At 38.9% G+C, this 18,037-nt stretch overlaps 1 pseudogene; it reads left to right on the forward strand.

The window, feature by feature from the left end:
- The first annotated feature begins 16,939 nt into the window (after window positions 1-16,939).
- Window positions 16,940-17,697, forward strand: LOC138169467 (small ribosomal subunit protein eS6-like; annotated as a pseudogene).
- The last annotated feature ends 340 nt before the right edge of the window (window positions 17,698-18,037 follow it).

Below are 18,037 nucleotides of genomic sequence, written 5' to 3' on the forward strand. Positions count from 1 at the left end.
ACAAGAAATTCTAGTGTGGGGTACAATTTGATAACCAATTGTCCCTTTCTGTGTGAACAGGAAAATTAAGAATATAATAATTTATAATGAATGTATTATTCCTTCCTTTAGCCCACTCCTAACAGAATTTCCCAGAAATCCAGCCCAGCCCTAATCTATTGAATGTATCCTCTCCAGGTGAGGTGGCTGCTATGACAAAAAACGTGAGTAAGACTTTGCATGGTGGGTCATCTTTCATGCACACAGAATTGAAGGGTAAAAGCTCAAATCTCTATTCCTTTGCTCAATTTATTCCAAGATGCTCCTTCCCTTGGAATGTTGAGCTGAACTTGGCTGACCTTTCACAAGCATGAAAAGAATTCAGTGCCCCAAAAGGGTATTGACAAGCTCAACGTAATTCAGCTTAACAGAACTAAACCAAGGCAGGTATGTGCAAATTTGCCCTATCTCTCAAGTTACCAAGACATCTCTTTCACAAAGGATTTTCCAGGAAGGGTATAAAGGTCACATTTGCTGCTGCTACACCAGGTAACCAAATAAAAAGAAACAAACCCATCACCTTGGAAATAAGAGTGGGAACTGAGGTTTGTACAGCTGTAAGAAGTGGGGTTTTGTGGTCTTTTATGACCAATTGACAGGATGGGCAATTGAAAAAGCGTTGTTACTTTCCTGAATAGCAATGACCTTTGTGCTAAAAATACAAACCTACCTCAGCTCTGCTGATACAGGAGACTGAACTAGTAAAAAAGTGTGAGGAAATGCTCACTTTGCCCATTGTGTATCACAAGAGTGGAGCAAGAAGAAGCCTCAGAAATACCTTATCAGACACACGCTCACAAGTGGAGTTTGTACTTGGTTTTAGCCCTTTCTCACAACTGTCAGATCACAACCGGCTCTGAGGGGCCCTCCCTCACCCCTATCCCCCATCTTGTCCACATGCAAATGGGACTGACAAATCCTCAACCAAGGTATTCTGCCCCCAACAAAGACAATCCGGAATAAAGGGAAGACCCAGAAGAAAAGAGATCTCTCACAACTATTGGTTATTTATGATTGCCCAAAGTAGAATCTCTATATTGTCATGCCTCACAACTACACAGAATCCATAGGGATAGCCTTGCACACTCAGACCTTAACAATTAAATTTCTTTGCACCCCCTCCGAAGCCACCATAACTCCTGTTCACATAGGTCCTAAGAAAGTGCCCAACTACTTCTCATCTTAGGATTCTAAAGGTCACCCTGGAGACTTTGGGGGTGATTTTCTGGTATTACCCCTCACCAGCCCCCACTGGTGTGTCCCTCATTCATTATCTAGTTGACATCAATGAACCAGCCAGTCAGAGGTTGGCTTTTGTTAGGGATATTGTTAAAGCAACAACATAAGAAGATTTGGTCTGAAACATCTCCCCCTCTTCCAAAAATCTAGGTCATATTCTACTACATATATATATACAGAATGCAGGAGAGCATAGGTAGAACTTAGAGAGTCTATGGGACAAACTGGTAACTCATAATTCCTGCTTAGATGGAATATCTTTTCTCCCCTTTGTTATTCCTTATGAAAATCCTCTGAGGCAGGTGTGTGTGTATGTATGTGTGTGAGTGTGTGTGTCAGAGTGTGTGCGAGAGAGTATATGAATGTGTGTTTGTACCCCAAAGGTTGTAGTCCTTATAAAGTGCTGAATCTCCATTTCTCTCTCCCCTAAATAAGTCACATTCCCTGAAGCTGCCTTTCCTCAATAGATCTACTTTTTCATCTCTCTTTTCCTGCTGAACTCATTGTTTGTTGCTGATCATTTCTTATGAAATTATCAGTGGGATGGGGGAGGGGGTGTGACATTCCCTCTGACCTCACTCTACTCACCTTCACTTGCTGCTCCCTGGCTATAGGAACAAGGGTTTGATTCCTCAGGGTGCTCCCAAAGCTTAAGTCTCAAAGCAGTTGCTTGGATACAGTCCCTGCTAGTCCCTCTTTCTCTGACAAGCACAGGTCCAGAGGTATGCCTGATCCTATTAGTCTCAATACATTATACTATAAGATTTCATCTAAATGCTTGAAAATGTCACTCCTGGGACATTACTGTTCGGTCATTTAAGTCATGTCTGACTCTTTGTGATCCCATTTGGGGTTTTCTTGGCAGAGATCCTGGAGTGGTTTCCCATTTCCTTTTCCAGCTCATTTAAAGATGAGGAAACTGAGGTAAAAAGGGTTAAGTGACTTGCCCAGGGTCACACAACTAGTAAGTGTATGAGACCAGATTTGAACTCAGGAAGATGAATTTTCTGAACTTCAGGCACAGTGCTCTGTGCACTATGGCTTCCCCTAGCTGCCCTGTTAGAGCCTAGCTTATGGTTTGATTGATTCATAAAAGATGGCTAGAAATTGTTTCACCCCTAGTTTACACATTTGATTGATTCTGCAATTCAATCAAAAAGGCATATTAGAGATACAGCATCTTGGTAATTACAATTACACTAATTGTCATTGGAGCTTCAGAAGCACTCCTTTAACATATTTCCAGCTAAAGAGATGTCTATTCAGGGAACATGGCATCTGGATGACTAATTAAGTGTCTCGGAAAGAAACAGTAAAGGAAAACTCCGGAGATCTACTATTAAGGGAAATGCTATACCTGTAAAACAGTTCTGTTTTGCTTTTTTGTTTCTTTGTTTTCTTTTTTTCTCATACTCCTATCTGCGATTTCCCACCAGTAGGATGTATACTTTTTGAGTCAATGGGTTGTTTTGCTTTTGCATCCTCAGAACCAAATAAGAAGAGAACCGGCTGGAGATACTTTTCATAAATTGTTTTAGTGACCCAAAGGCCCTACATCAAAGGTCCACCTTTTTAACATTGATATGACTCACAAATCAAAGACCAGAACCCAACAATCTCTAAAGAATCAAAGTTAAGGATCATTCAAAAGATAAAGTAGAAGCTTATGGTGGGTTTGAATAGACTTCAATACATGCATTACAAGCAAAGGATTTATAAAGAAATAATGAAAAAAGGTTATCGAGAAGTTCACTGAGTGATTGACAAGGCAGAGATCAGTGGCAAGGGTGAAGAATGACCCTATGGAATGCTCCAAAGTCAAGAGAAGCAAAGGCAAGCATGGATAGGTTGCAATCTGTGTGGCTGGCATCTCCAGGAGATTGCATTGCATCTTGCATACAGTAGGCACTTAATAAATATTGGTTGATGGTGAGGGTAAGCATGACTCCATGAGGACTTTTTATCACAGAATTCAAAGCCAGAATGGACCAAATCAGCCATCTCACCTAAACTATACCTAAAAAGAGTCTGCCATATGAGATACCCTAAAAGGGCTCATCCAGGCTCCACTGGAACACCTCCAATGAAGGGAAATCCACAACCCCATATGGTAGCCCATTGGCCCTTTGGACAGCTGTAATTGTTAGGCCAATTCTCTCCTAACAATTGAAATCACCTTCCTCTTGAAAAGACAGATTAAGTGGAAATATTGTTTTAAACATTTATTAAATGTAGAATACTACCAATGCCACTTGTTTTCATTGAAAAGGATCAGAAAATCTCAGTCATTTGTCAATCAAAGAAAAATAAACATCTTACAATTTTACCATTCTTTTTACAAAGCACTTTCCCAGGAAATAACCAGACCATGTTTGTATGCACAAAAAATCTTGTCATCCTTTGGGAGAAGAGGACTTTGGAAGTTGTTTGTTTTGGTGGAATTTGACAAATAAACACTACAGGGTGAAATATTTGCATTTTTATCCAGTACTTGAGTTTAGAGTGCTGCAAATGTTTTTGCAGTGTATTCTATATCTCTTGTATCTTTTTACAATTATATAAATATATATACACATGCATATATAGGTATATACATACATATATACATGTATACATGCATATATACAGGTATGTATATACATATGTGTGTGTTTTCTTACTGTCGCTTATTTCATTAATTTGGAGATTCCACCTAGATTGCAGATGTTAAAACCAAAAAAGCAATCTCTGAGATAATCAAAAAGGATCTGTGATTTCATGGATTTGGAAGGTTCCTTCCAAAGTTCAATGATCAGGCATTTATCAGGTACCATACTGGGCACAGGTAATACAAAGTCCCTTCCCTCAAGCAGCTTCCATTCTGTTGTGAGAAAACATGTATATAAATAGAGAGATTATATTCACAAAATAAATATGAGGTAGTTTGGGAAGAATGTGTGCAACAATTTGGGGGGATCAGGAAAGGTTTCATGCAGTCAGAGCAAAGGTCAGGGGACAGGAAACTGAGGGTGTGAGAGGAGCAATAATGCTTAGCCAAACTCTCTGGCACCAAAAGGGTCATGGCAGCCTGGAAATGGCTATGGAAATTGTTCTTTCCCACAGAGGCCAGGCATTTTCTCTTGCCTTTTAAGCCAGTGGAGCTCAGGCTAACCTACACACCTGCTTCTATCCAGCCTGGACATCCTTTTTGGACTTTAAAATCCCCTGCTACCCTCTGAACAGCTTCATTGTCCACATTCTCTGGAAGATCACCTGCCCCAGTCAGGAAAGGAAATTTTCCAATGAGTAGATACTCAGAGATTGAGGACTATCCCATTCTCCTCTTTGTTGTACCATCTGTTCTGTAAGAGCTGGCCCTGGGAACAGAGACTCTGACAGGTCAAGACAGAAATATTCTAAACCAGTGTGGGAAGCAGGGACTGTCAGAAATATAGTCAGGGAGTCTGAGCCACAAACATAGGGCACCCATCTGCCAATGAACTTGACATCAGGGTCAACCTCTCCAAGTCTAGGAGATTATTGCATACTTTCTGATGGGCCAGGAAAACAATCCAAGAATATTGTTTGCCTAGGCTTTAGGTAACTGGGTGTACCTAGCTGGAGGCAGATAATGAGCAAAAGGAAAAAAAATCAGAGAAGAAAAAGAGGTCATGGAAACCAAAGGAGGTGACATTTCAAGGCTATGGCCAAGAGTTTCAACTGTTACAGAGAGCACTCAAAGAAAATGAGGGTTGAGGCCACTAGATGACCATTGAATTTACCAGTACAAATATCACTGTGGACCTTTCAAACAGAAATGTGAGTATAACTAATGAACTAAAAGGCATGTTTCAGCAGATTAAAGAAAAACTTAGGTGAAAAAAAGGAAATGGGAAGGACAACTCACTGACAAAGACTAATTGATATGTTACTGTCTTTTATCCACATCTATAAAAGAAGTTTAGGACTTTGGAGGATTATATAGACTCTATGTGTTTCCTTTAATATGGTATATATATGACACTACATATTGTTACATATAACATATTAAGATATTAAGTTAATACTCTATTATTACTTTTAGATGTATTTATATGTGTGTATGTATAATATATATCTTCTCCTTTGTGAATCCTCTTCACTGTGTAAGAGACTTTCTTGTTTGCCTCTCATTCATAGCACATATATTAATATATACATATATATCATATTTGCATACAATATATATTGATCTTGATAGATATACAGACAGGTAGGCAGGCAAGCAGACAAAATGAAAAAAAGAGAGAGAGAAATGGTAGATAGACAGACAGACAGACGGACGGACGGACGGACGGACGGACGGACGGACGGACGGATGGATGGATGGATGGATGGATGGATGGATGGACGGACGGACGGATGGATGGATGGATGGATGGATGGATAGATGATAGATAAGTACATAGTTTATGTATTATTTGTCCTACTCAAATAAGAATTCTTCAAAGTTACAGTCTATGTTTTATGCTTTTCTTTGTTTCATCAGTGTTTAGTACAATGACTGGTACAAGTTAAGTATTTGATAAGCACTTGTTGATAATGATGGAATATAATGCTGACAGGCCAGGCAATGGATGATTTGTGAAATGTTCTAAGCCTCTAAGACATAACAAGCCATAAAAGGTGCAACCTACCAATTAAGAATGTTCTACTCTGACATTGATTTTTCTGAAGTATTCTTCCAACTTCTTCAATCAGGAGCCATGTTCTCCTTGGACTCAAGATGTATAGGACAGATTTTGAGAATGTGTCCCTTTATACAAACTTGCTCTCTGCTCTCCCCAAGGACCCTGCACTCTGTTCACTTTTAAAATATCAAATTGGACAATTCCTAAATGTGATGGATCCTAAGCACAAAATGGGAACAAAGACAGACGCACTCTCTCAAGCTGTAGGAAGCATCTGTGATTTTGTCAGTGATCAGGGGCAGATGCATTCTGTCTATGGCATAATAGGAAAGCCCAGAGACTGCGGACAAAACCCCGTTTCTGCTGCTTCCAGGAGCAATTTCTATCAAATTTCTACATTCCAACATAGCCTCAATGCCTAGTTGCCTGAGGGACATTTGCCCAAATAATTTGCCCAAATAAGAGGAAAAGGTGAGGTTTTAACCTATCTCTTTCTGATTCCAGGTTTAGTATTCTTTCTGCTACCTTACATTACCTCCATCTTCTCAGGGCTACAATTCATTAAATAAACCTTCTTTGGTCTGGACATAGATCAAGTTTTAGCTAAAAAATTCCATCTCCTGTAAGAAGGCTTTCCTGATCTCCCTTCCCTCTGTGCCTTCCCTCTGTTGATTTTTCCAGTTTATTCTTGTTTGCACCTACATGTTTACATGTTGTCTCCCCCATTACATTGCTTGGCACAGTTCCTGAAACATAGTAGGCACTTAACAAATGATAGTTATTATGGTCATTGTTGTCCCCTCCAAAAAAAAAATTTGCTGCTTGGACACTGAGGCCTCAGTGGTAAAACCCAAGGCAACTTTTCAGGATGAAATGGTGGGGTGCCTTTAGCCATTCTTTTTCCTGTTCAGTCTTTCCCCAGCTGGGAATTATATCATCCTAGGGACAGCACCAGGACTATCATTCCACAGTTGCCTGGCAACTCAACTGTGGTGACTGAACTCAATGAGCTGAGCTGATAGAGAACAACACAGCATTGTTTTTTTGGTTTTGAGAGAAGGGAGCTGTCCAACTTGAGTACGAAGTCGGAACTGACTGTGATAAAAAAAAAAAATCAAATGAGCAACACAGAAACTGGACCATAAGCTGCTGGAGTTCAAAGGCCAACCTGGTATTTCCCTCTTTATCTAGAACAGTGATATGTCTCTGCTGAATGAAAGGTGTATTGAGTGCAAGGTCACCCATGGCACCAATGCAACTTCAGTGGCTTTTAGTCCAATGTTAGAAGCCAGGCATTTCAAAAAGATCATTTTTTTTTAAATCGATTATAGAATTCCTGCCAAAGGAACTCTCTGAAAGCCTACTTGCTATAAAGCATTATGCTATCCTTTCGAGGACAGCTTGACCAGTATTTGTTCTGACTCCTAAGACTTCAGCTGGCAGAGGCAAGAACATTGCGTCCTGGAGTGCTTAAGCTGGTGATGTCATCTTCACCTTTGTTCCAGGGCTCTGGGGGAAAAACCCAACTCGAATGGCATTCCTCTCAAAATTTCCACATTCTGTCATTAAGCACACTGTCCATGAAGACTTTCTTAGTTCCAATATGCTACTTTGTCAGCTACAGGTGACATGAGGAGGTATCATTAGGAAAGAGTTTATCTCTTTCTAATTAGTGATGAACGTCCTCATTTTTGTGAAATACTGCATTCACAACCACCCTGTGTGTCAGATATTATAAGCATCATTCCCTCCTTTTTTTGATGAAGAAACTGAGGTTCCTAGTGGTTAAGTCACTTACCCACAGTAGTCACACTAAGGGTGTTGAATTCCGGTCCTCTGATTCCTGCTCAGGTGCTTCAATCATTGTAATAATTATTGTCTCCCATGAGGAACTGGTGAATTTAGTGGGAAGAAAGAAACTAAAACTGCAGTTATCTTTCTGTGATTCCCTTAGTATCTGTGGCATAAAGGTGAGTACATCATTTCAATCATTCATGTATCTAGAATGTGAAAAGATATATTGAAAGGTGAGACTAAATAGTGTCAGTCAAGAAGTATATATTAAATACCTACTATGATGCTGCTAGGTGTGGAAGTGTGGAAGAGCCCTGGGCTTGGAGCAAGGAAGATTTGGCTTTAAATTCAACCCCAGACATCTAATAGCTGTGTGATCCTGAGAAAGTCCCTTCACTCCTCTTGACCTAATTTTTCTCATCTTTAAAATGGGGATAATAATATTATTGGGTAACAGAGTGTTAATTTACTATTCATCTAATAATTCTTAATTAAATTCAATAATTATTAGATTAATTAGTACAATAATTGATCGATAATTATTAATGTTAATATTATTAATAATATGGTTAACAATCCTCTTTTAGGTTTGGTGGGAGGTTAGAATGAGCTACCATACATTGCTTTGCATAAATGTTTATTATGGTTGTGATTATTTATTACAATGGCTATGATAATGATGGTGGTGATATTCCAGGGACTATGCCCTCATTATTCTAGGGCTTCAGCCTCAGGTCCTCCACAGTCCTTTAGACTGACCCCTTCATTCTACAGATGAAACAAGTGAGGCCCAGAATGGCTAAGTGTTGACTGAAGTCACATACACAGCTATTAGCAAGGCTGATCTCCAGCTCATGGCATGGGCTGCCAAGGCGAGCACCATTTTCACAGAGATACGCCACCCCACACTTCCTCTGGAGATTGGTGACATCACCAATTTTACCCAACCCAATAGATGGAGAATGGGGATTAGGAAGAAATACAGAAAGGAAGCTACCCTGGTAATTTGTAACTAAAGAGGGAGAAAAGAAAACTCGAGGAAAGCCATCACGTGGGAGACTCCAGATGGAGGTAATTAGCTTTTCTGGCCTGTTAAGTGTTCTTTTGGACACTATGGCAAAGGATGGGCAATGGTGCCCCCTAGTGTCCAAAAATGAAGAAGCTTAAGTGCAGCTACAGGTTTATTCCCAACTAATAAATCCGGCTCAGAGGGGCTGGTATGTAGGGAAAGAGCTTTGATGAGTGACTTGGCCATTCCTTTAGTGGTATGGGAAAGTAGGGAGTACATGGAAATAAGCAGCTAGATGGTCACACCATCTTTCCACCCTCCACTCAATAAATGCCAGTGGCTCCCTATAAACTCTAGGATCAAATACAAAATCCTCTGTTTGCTTTTCAAAGCCTTTCATAAGTTAGTCCTGCCTAGTCCCAATTTTCCCAGTCTTCTTGCAACTTACACCACCCCTCTACATTCTGTCTCTCTCTATCTCTGTCTCTCTGTCTCTGTCTATCTCTCTCTCTGTCTGTCTCTGTCTGTCTGTCTGTCTCTCTGTCTCTCTCTCTCTCTCTCATCTAATGAAAATGACCTCCTGGCTGTTCCTCTACAAAGACATTCTTTCTATACTCTAAGCATTTTCTCTGACTGTCCCCCCTACCTGCAATACTCTCTCTATATATCTCTGACTCCTGGCTTCCCTGGTTTCCTTCAAGTCCCAGTTAAAATCCCATCTTCTACAGGAAGCCTTTTCAGATCCATATTAATTCCAGTGTCTTTCCTCTGTTAAATTTCCTATTTATCTTCTATGTAGCTTGCTTGTACATATTTGTTTGCTTGTCATCTACCCCATTAGATTATAAACTCCTTGAGGACAGGGACTAGTTTCTGCATTTCTTTTTATGCCCAAAGCTTAGCACAGTGCCTGGAACATAGTAGGCACTTAATAAATGCTTTCTGACTGGCACTGACTTGAACAGTATAACAAATGCTAGAAGACCTGAATTTAAACCCTACCTCAGACAGTTAGTAGCTGTCCATTATTTAATGTCTCTGAGCCTCAGTTTCCTCATTTGTAAAGTGGAACTAATTATGGAAGGACATTTCGTACACTGCATCTTAAGAACCAGTCTGCCAGAAACATTTTATAAAAATTAATAAATTATTCTAATCTAAAGATTTCTACTTAGAGTTTGAAAAATAGAAAGTGACAGAGTTCCCATCATACCTTTGAAAATCTCTGACACAAGCCATTTTAGTTACAATTTATAGCATTTCTAGACAGTCAAAATAAGTTCCCCAGTCAAAATTGAACCAAGATTTACATTTAGTAATTTGTTTTTCATTAACTTTTGACATTTCCTTAGAGAATTATTGTCTTTGACCCTTGCTTCTTTTCCAGCCAAAGATGAACTCAAGAGATAAATTCAACTAACTGAAATCATTTACTTCTTCTTCACTCTAGTCTGGTCATTAGCCTAATCCCACAAAAACTTGGGGGCAGTTCAGAAGATGGCTCAGCTCTTGAACAGACTATTCAAAGGTCACTGCCTTTTGTCCAATTACCTTGTCACCACCCTAATTCTAGGGAGAACAGAGATACTGTTGAACTTTCACCCAAGGTATCTCAAAGAAAGAGGTTGAGCCTTTGGTGGGGAGAGGAAGGTTTAGTGCTGGGAATTATGCTGGAACTGCAAGATAAAGAAAGAATGATATAATTTCTGGGAAAAGCCAGGTATGACCAGGGACTTTAGACTAATTTATTGCTGCTGCTGCTGCTGCTGCTGCTGCTGCTGTTGTTGTCACCATTAGTATCATTGGTAGCCTTCTCATGATTTGGATGTCCTTCTCTTGTCCAGGCTGGAAGGGCAGAGGTCACTCACAGACCTCACTCCCAAGGTAATCCCGCTAACGATTGGAAGCTTTGACCTGCCCCATTTCTAGGCTCCAACCTGAGCAGGTTTGCCCTTCTTTAAGCAACCTAGTCCTGCCTCTCTTCCCCCTCCAGGGACTCACTCTCTCCCCCCACCAGGGACTCACCATATTGATGTATTGATGTTGGACTTAGTGTAGGCACCCACTTAGTCAGCTTAGCCCTATGAAGCTCAAAACTCCCAGGCTCCAGCAATCTGCCAGCTTCTGCCTCCTGAGGAGCTGGGATCACAGGCAGGCATTGCCATACGGGGATATATTATTGTACAATATGAAGTCTAAAGAAGGGAAATGAGAGGGTGCGGGGAAGGAGCATGGTATTCAAGATGCTTCCACATAATAACACATAAGAACCGAGTTCTGAGAGTCAAAGAGGATGTTGTACAAAAAGTGCTGGAAAATCTTTTAGTGCCTTCCCAATGCTAGTCATCATTAGGGGAAGGCTTTATTTCACAGCTTTCTTTTTAACTTCACTCCCAAAGAAGATTACTGAGCTCTAAATAACTAGTGCAGACAGATTATCATCTCAGCATGAGAAATGTCATAGACATCTTTTGTAGTCAGTTGCAAGAAAATTTCTATCCAGAAATTTATCCTGTTTCCCCACCATTTTTCAATCATGTCCAACTCTTCATGACCCCTAGTGAGGTTGTCTTGGCAAAGACACAGAAGTGGATTGCCATTTCCTTCTCCAGATCATTTTATAGATGAAGAACTGAGACAAATATAGTTAAGGGACTTGCCCAGTGTCACATAGCTAGTGTCTGAGTCTGGATTTGAACTCAGGTCTTCCAGACTTCAGGCCCAGTGCTCTATTCATTGAGCCACCTAGTTGCCCATGCTAAAAACAATTTTATCTTTAAACAGAAATTTCTTTATGAGAAAAGCAATTCCTGTCCTAAAATCCAAAAATGCATGTTCATAGTTTAGATAAAACCTCAGAAGAGCTCCCACAACTGATTTAATTTTTAAGCCTCACTCAAAGATCATCACAAATAAACAACTGCGGCTGAGGAATCAGTGGTTAAAATGTCTTCCAGAATGATCCAAGGACCATCTGAGAAAGCCCATAGTTGCCACCATTAGCTGAATTCCACGCAGGATGTCTCCATTTCAGAGATGAATCAGGCTATTTCATAAAAAGAAATGGCTCTCCAGAGAAAATGTACATTGCTTTTTCATGTTAGCAGAGTGAAAAGCTTAAAAATTGTCCATATGACTTTTTATGACTTCTGTCCTATTTTTGTATGCTAAATGTCATTATTTAATTCCTCCTGAAATAGGAGGATGCCAGGACAGTGTTCCTCTTTACCAACCTTCACCTCATGTCCATCCCTTTGTAAATTTCCTTCTCAAATTGGTAGGCTATGTACAAAATGATATCTGTTGCTAGTGATCTCCCCCTGGAAATCACTTTGTGTATATTCTGTATTTGAGAGGCAGTGAAATGTAGTGATAAAGGAGTTGGTTTCAAAGTAAGGAAGTACTGCATTCAAATCATGTCTCTGAAACACACTGGATAAGTCACTTCAAGCAAGTCTCAATTTCTCAACATCCCAGGCAACTCTTTGAGACCCTAAGCTAAAGATGGGTACTGCCTCTATCCTAGGATTGTCTTTTGCTGGTGAGATAAGAAGTCTAAAACTAAAAGAATAGCATTTCACTTCCTCTGCACATATTTTAATTTTTTGAGGGTTTTTTTTTGGTTTGAATAATAGATTTAAAGTTCCTTGAGGTCAGGGACCATTTCCTTTTTATCTTTGTATCTCCAGCTCTTAGTGAAATGTCTGACACACAACAAATGTTTAATATAGTTATACCTTCCATATCTTGACTTTACCCAACACAATTGTAACATATTGCAAGTCAGCATAGAAAATTAAATGTAAGTTTGGGGGGGGGGGGGTTGTGGAAGCCACAGACAGCTTGCAAAAGTCATCAGATGACACAGAAAAAGTTCAGAAACTCAGAAATTCATAAAATATATGTATAGTATTGTATAATATCAACATCTTTTAACTTTTAATACCATAAATGTATACAATTTCTTCTCTGGTACAAAGGGAAGGTCAAAAAAATTTTACATCGATTTTTCAGATCACAGGACTGCCACAACCCCTGCAATGTGGAAGGCTAACTATAAATGTTTATTAAATTGGAATACTTGCTGAATCTATCCATATTCCCATAACTTTTCTTTTAAATTTTTTTTCAGTGTCTTGCCTTCATTGACTTCATCTCTTTCCAACAATTTCAAGGAGTTCAATTCTTTTCAAAGTTAATTTCATTAGATCTTCTGCCCAGATATTTTAATAAAATTAACCCTTCCAGAAAATCAACAGTGAAGGACATTTACCTCCTCTAGGTAAAGAGGTGATGCTGAATGTTGTATAATTTGCTATAGGTTGCCATTTGGTTTTGCTTAACTGTTTTTCTTTAATATAATCAAGAGTTGCTTCTTGGGTAGAGTGCAGGTATCAGCAAAAAGTGACTGTTGGTAGCAAAAAAAAATTTTAGGGGCAGCTAGGTGACGCAGTGAATAGAGCACTGGCCCTGAAGTCAGAAAGACCTGAGTTCAAATCTGACCTCAGATACTTAACACTTAATAGCCGTGTGATCTTGGGCAAGTCACTTAACCCCAACTGTCCTCCAAAAAGCAAAAGCAAAATAAAAATTATTTAAACATCAATGAAGCATTGAAAAAATTATTTTGTTGATCACATGGGGAGACACCTTCCTTATGTCATCCAAATCCACTTACTTTAAACAAAGAAACAAGGCCTGAGATTTTACACTCTATCTAAAAAAACAGTGAGAATATTATTTTTAAAATTCTTTTAAGGCTGACTGTCACAGCAGACTATCTTCAAAGAACAAGTCTCCTTTCTGAGGTTGAAAAGATGGTTTCTTAAAAGGAAGGGCCATAGACAAAATCCGAAGATTCTGGGCTTCCAGAGGCTCAGTTAGGACTGTGAGAAGCTGTAGCAGCAGGTACAGCAATTATTCCTTCCCTCCAAAGAGTCACTAAGTTTCTTCCATTCATCCTCTACAATAGCACTCATATCCTTTGCCTCCTTCCCATTGACACTGCCACCTCCCTTAGTCAGACTTACCTGACCTACCTACTTCCAGTGTCTCCCTTCTCCCATTCATCCTTTACACATCTGCCAAAAGGACTCTCGGAAGCTCAAATTTCACCACATTACTCCCTGGCTAAACAAAAATTAAAGTGCAAACAAAAACACGTCCAGGAGTTCTCTATAAGATAAAATGCACTCTTTAAATTTACATTCATGACCCTTCACAATGCAGATCTAACCTTTTTTCCTACCTATTCCCACATTTGCATACTACAAGTATTCTGCACTCCAATGAAACTATGCTTACTGTCTATGCCTTTGCTGAATCCTTTCTCTTCTTTCAAGGACAATTCATGCTTTGCATTAAACCATTCCCAATCAACCCAATTGAAAACAAACTTTTGCTCTTAAAATTTCAGGATACTTTTTCTGGATTTCTCCTTTGTCCTCATTTTCTCCCTTAGGTCACAGCTATTTATGTTCATATTATTCAACTTGAAAGTGCCCTGAGAACAGGAACAGCTTTATAATCCCATCATACAATATTCCACAGAGTATTCTGCACAGAGAATACTTCACAGAGTACTTTCTGAGCATTCACTTAATAATTTTCTGTTGAGTTAAAGATTTATGGAATGAAGACTTGAAAAACAGTCTCTTCCATGTCAGAATTTAGTACTGTCCATCAACATTCAGTTTAATTCAACAAAAATTGATTAGCAGGATATGGAATGGAAAGAGAATGAAGCAGAATAATATGAAATAATACCATAAGGTATGTGGGGACCAGATGGTGAAGCACTTTGAATGCCAGGCTGAGAATCTTGTATTTTATCCAAGAACCAATAGAGAGTCATAAAATATTTTAATTGGGGGTGGGAGGAAAGAAATGGCATAGTTCTGGGTTTTAAGAATATCAGGTTGGCAGATATGTGGGAAATGGGGACAGAGGAGAGAGAGGAGCCAAGGAAACCAATTAGGAGATTATTGCACTACTCCAGGCAAATGACGACTAGATTTTGAAATAGGATAGAAACTATGTGAGTTGAAAGAAGGGTAATAGACTTAAGACATGTAGTGGAGGGAGGACCCATAAAACTTGGCAACTAATTGAATAAAGAAGAATCAAGGATGACTTTGAGGCAGTGAATTTGGATTACTGGAGAAATGGTGACTCCATTAATAGAAATGGGGAAGTTTGGAGCATGGACAGGACCAAGGGCACATGTTTTTCCTTACTTCTTAATTTTTATTTAGCAAGAGTTATCTGGTAAAATTTGAGCTTTGGGGAATTCTTTTGACAGATTGTGATAGATGGATGAAAGAGGTGAAAGCTAGAAAGTAGGTAAATCAGGTGATTTTTCGGGAAAATATGATTTTGTACATGTTGAGTTTGTGATCCCTCAGGGACACAGCCATCATTTTGCTTCCACCTTCCATGGGAGAAGGTTGTGGAGAAAGGATCAGAATAGAAAAGAACTTGACATGAATAAGGAGAAGTCCAGTGCTCATATTTGGGAAGTAAAATTTTGAGAGAAAATAAGGAAAATTTGAAAAACAATCTCCAAGTCCAGATTCTACTTTTGGTTTCTTTGAAAGAAGGTTAAAGAAGATGGAGTAGGATCAAGGAAGATAAGAAATAAAAGTTTTAAAATTTCATAATTGTGAGACAAATGTACTTTACTTGATAATGGCTTAGTAAGAGAAGACAAGATAATTTGAAGTCTCTGAAAAGAAGATCTAGGAAGATAGGGAGGTAAAAGAATACATTTCAGAGGGAAGGAGGAGAAGGAGGAAGAGGAGGAGGACATGATAATGATGATGATGGTAGTGGTGGTCGTGTTGGTGTTGGTGGTGGTGGTGGTGGAAGAATTTTGTTTTTTACTGTCATCTGTTGCTGAGATGAGAAGAAAAAGGAAAAGCAGAGGAGAGGAGAACAGAGAGGAGGAGAGGAGAAGTAAGAAGGGGAGGAGAAGAGAGGGGAAAGGGACAATAATAGCACCTACCTAGAGAGTCGTTGTACAAATAAAATGAGATTATATTTGTAAGGCACTTTACAACCTTAAATATAAATGCTACCTACTAACTAGAAATATTAAATATTCCAATCTCAGGAGAAGAACAAAACTTGCTAGAAACCACTGAAAGGGGGGGGAAAGGTCCAAATGAATTTACAGACAAATTCTATCAAACTTTTATAGAACAATTACTACTAATCCTAACCCTAATATCAGTACTATAAAAATTGGTTTAAAAATTGAGGGAAAAAATTTTTAACAAAATCCTTTTATGAGGCAAATACAGTACTAATACCTAAACCAGTGAAGGATAAAACAATGAAGAGCTATAGACTAATCAATGAATAATGATTTAAAAATATTAAAGAAAATCCTTTTAAGCAGACTATAGTAAGTCATCAAGAAATCATTAATTATAACCAAGTTATATCTTGGTTATACCAGATCCAATGATAATTCAAATTTAAGGAAAGAATCAACATAATCATATTAAAAGCAAAACACCACAAGACACACAATAATTTTAATAGACACAGAAAAACCCTTTGAATGAGTACAATAATCATTTATATATTTTTAAATGCTGACAAAGTGTAGGCATAAGGAGGCATTAAAAATGTAGCTGAGAGTGATGACAGACATTTGTAATCCTTGCTACTGTAGGATCCTGAGGCTGGTGGACCTCTTGAGTTTAGAAATTCTGATGCTCAGTAAGGCTAATCATAATGTGATGTTCACACTGTCTGTCACCAAGATGGTAATCCGCAAGCAGAGTGTCATCAAGATGCCTAAGAAGGGATGAAAAAACTGAGATGGGACAAAATGAACTGAGTTAAAGTTTCCATGTCAATCAATATTTAAACTGGGTTGTGGGTGGCTACCGCACTTGCAACCTGGGGGAGCTTGGAGATCCACTGTCCCCTACAAAAAGCATTAATATAAAAAACAAAATCAAGCATCATAAGAACTGAGAATGTACTAGAAGCTTTCCCACTCAATACAAGAGTAAAGTAAGGATGTCTATTTTCCCCACTCTGATATATTTCTAAAAAATACTAGCAATAACAGTGACAAGAGAAAGAAATTAAAGGTGCAAAAGGAAGCAAAGAGGAGATAAAACTACGACTGATTTCTGAGGATATGGTGGCTAATTTATAAAATCTTAGGAAATCAGCTCTTTTCCATTGCAGGTCTGACACAGGCAGTTGTGCAAAGATGAAGCTCAGCATCTCTTTCCCAGCCACTAGCTGTCAGAAATTCATCGCAGTTGCTGATGAGACATAGCTGTGGACATTTTATGAGAAATGGATGGCCACTGAAATTTCTGCTGATGAATGGAAGGGTTATGTGGTTTGAATAAGTGGTGGGAATGACAAACAAGGCTTCTCCATGAAGCAGGGTGTTTTGGCTTACGGATGAGTCTGCCTGCTGCTCAGTAAGGGCCATTCTTGCTACCACCCTAGAAGAACTGGAGAAAGAAAATGTAAATCTGTTAGGGGCTGTATTGTGGATGCCCACCTGAGTGTCTTCAACTTGGTTATTGTGAAGAAAGGTGAGAAAGATATACCAGGACTGACAGGTACAACTGTACCTCATCGCCTGGGGCCCAAAAGAGCTAGCAGAATCTGAAAACTTTTCAACTTGTCCAAAGAAGATGATGTTCGACAGTATGTTGTGAGAAACCCCTCAACAAGGAAGGTAAGAAACCCAGGACTAAGGTTGCTAAAATTCAGCTTCTGGTGACTCCCTGTGTTTTGCAACACAAACGTAGATGCATTGCTTTGAAGAAGCAACGTACCCAGAAGAACAAAGAAGAAGCAGCAGAATACACTAAGCTTTTGGCCAAGAGAATGAAGGAGGTTAAAGAAAAATGACAAGAACAGATTGCTAAGAGACGTCGTCTATCTTCCCTGAGAGCCTTCACCTCGAAATCTGAGTCCAGTCAAAAATAAAGTTTCTAAAAATGGGTTAGAAATAAATAACTTTTGTCAAGTGAAAAAAAAAAATCTTAGGTAATCAGCAGAGGTTCTAAGACAATAGATTCAGCACCCAAACAAAAAAAAAAAAGCATTTCAGTGAAATAACATTCAAGAGGGAAATTTCATTCAAATTAATTATCAAATACATAAAATATTTGGGGGTACAATCTACCAAAGTACATGAAATATAAACATAGATTCAATTACAAAGTGTTCCTTCAATAACTTTATTTTTATTTAAATAGCTAAGGAAATATTTAGTGCTAATGAATGGAACAGGCCAACATGGTAAAAATCACTAACCTATTAAATT

Source organism: Petaurus breviceps, unplaced genomic scaffold, assembly GCF_028583685.1.
Source record: "Petaurus breviceps papuanus isolate PSGF00001 unplaced genomic scaffold, PetGlider_PUasm1.0 126, whole genome shotgun sequence".
Lineage (NCBI taxonomy): Eukaryota > Metazoa > Chordata > Mammalia > Diprotodontia > Petauridae > Petaurus > Petaurus breviceps.